The following is a 2,350-nucleotide window of genomic DNA, read 5'->3' on the forward strand; positions in this document are numbered from 1 at the left end:
ACAATAAAGTAAACAATATACAGTAGGATAACATTCTGACTACTACAAAGTTATTTTTCTGGCTTCTTTTGAAACAGTAACCCAAATACTGAAAAGATCGAGCCTACATGTAAGGAACAATTTGGGGGTCAAAAAAATGCAGGGCAGCCAGGCGTGGTGGCACACTCCTGTAGTCCCAGCATTTGGAAGGCTGACGCAGGAGGATTGCTGTGAGTTCAAGACCAGCCTGAGCTACATAGTGAGTTCCAGGTCAGTCCCACTACATAGTGAGACCCTGTCTCAAAAAAACCCAAACAAACAAACAAACAAAAATAAAAACAAAGAATAACAGGCCAGGAGTGGGGGCACACGCCCGTAATCCCAGCACTGGGGAGGCTGAGGCAGGAGAATCACTGTGAGTTTGAGACCAGCCTGGGCTACATAGCGAGTTCCAGGTCAGCCTCAACTAGGTAGTGAGACCTTGTCTCAAAAATCAAAACAAACAAAAGACTAACAGATAAGAATCAGAAATTTATTTTCGGAAAGTAAAGACTTGCTACGAAGGGGTGACTACATTCCAGGTTCATTCTCTCGGCTTGTGCTCCCACTATTTTGAGGCTGTTCTTGGAAACCCAAGGTGATGTCTGGCTAGTGTGTCTGTAACCAAAATCCGCATTGCCTGCCATTCCATTTCCTCCTGAACCACTTGCAGCCGTCCAAATGCCCCCACCCATCCAGCTGGTGCAGAAAAGGGAAGGTGTCTCTGACCGCTGGTAACAGTGGACCCGAGGGACTGGCAGGAGTCCACAAAGCAGGCTTTAATCTTATAGAGTATCCCTGACCTCTCCACAGACGGGAGGGAGACGAGGACATGAAAATACCCTGCTACACCTCCGACACCTAGGACTTTCACACAGCACGTGCTGGCTTTCATTTCTCTAAAAGGTAATCATAATAATAATAATGATAAAGAAACTTTTCCATATTCCTTTAAAAAAAAAAGTTTAGTTGATTTACCAAAAAAAACCTGGGCAGTTATTCTATTTTTGTCTTTTGAATTTTTTGAGACAGGGTCTCAATGTGTATTCCAGGCTGGTCTTGAACTTACTATGCAGCCCAGGCTGACCTCGAACTCACAGCAATCCTCCTGCCTCAGCTTCCCCAGTGCTGGAATCACAGCGTGCACCACCATGCCCAGCTTTCTCTATATATGCTGCCAAAGTAAGCACCCACCTGGCTTTCTGCAATCTTATTGTATTAAAGGAAATATTTAATTTATTTTTGGAAACTCTTGTTCAATTTGGGAAACTTGTTTTTTTTTCCTGGAAGATGAAAACATTGGGCAAGTGGGCTGAAGAGAGGCCTTGTCAGGTGAGGTTCCCCAAGAAAAGAATATGCATGGAGCAGATGTTACAAAGCAGGAAACTTTAATTTCCAGCATCAGGTCAGGGCAGAGCTGCAGCTGCAGCTCTAGAGCTCAAGAGCTGCTCGTCTTTTCTGAGACACGGTGAGACAAAGCAGCCGTGCAATATTGCACAGCCATGCGGCCATGCGTGTTCATGCATGCTGATTCGATATTATTATTATAACGAAGTCCGCTGTGCACTTGTGGTACTGACAGTTGTGGCCTCAGGTGTCCTCTGATGTTCTCACACACCTGGGTTTTTTTTGGTACAGAGGATCAAACTCAGGTCCTTGTGCTTGTGAGGCAGGCGGCAGAAGCACTGAGCTAAATCCCTGGTCCTAGCCTGGGCTTTGACACATCTCAGAGCAGCCTGCTACAGAGAGTTTTAAGTAAAATCAAAGCTGATTATGGTGGCACATGCCCATAACCTCTGCATTCTGGGAGGCTGAGGCAGGAGGATCACAAATTTGAATCCAACCAGGACAATGTAATGGATTAACAAGACCATGTTTAAAAAATAATAATAATAAAAAAGACTTGTAGCTCAGTGTAAAGGCCCTCAGTTTGATTTGCTGTACCTGAACATAAATAAATACACAAAAATGTCAAATAATTAGAGCCTAAAGGAAAACCCCAAAAATGTCAAATTAATTTTAAGTTTTGATCTAAGGGTTCAAATTAACGTCTACCCTAATTCTCTCTCTACCTGATGGATAACGTTTTAATACATTGCATTGCAAGTATTTAAATTCCAAGCTACCATCACACAGGTAACTGGGAAAACAGTGCTGCCCAGTGCAACAGAGCACGGAAAGCACCTATGACCTCAGGCTGGCTGAACAGTGCAGCAAATCCACCTGATTATGATTGTGTCTGGCACAGGGCTCTTATGACTGAAGGCCCAAAGACTCTGAGTAAGCTATCCTTTTTTTTTTTTTTTTTTTTTTTTTTCGGGGGTTTAACTTT

The sequence above is a fragment of the Fukomys damarensis genome, unplaced genomic scaffold (genome assembly GCF_012274545.1).
Source record: "Fukomys damarensis isolate Sample0158 unplaced genomic scaffold, DMR_v1.0_HiC HiC_scaffold_7, whole genome shotgun sequence".
Lineage (NCBI taxonomy): Eukaryota > Metazoa > Chordata > Mammalia > Rodentia > Bathyergidae > Fukomys > Fukomys damarensis.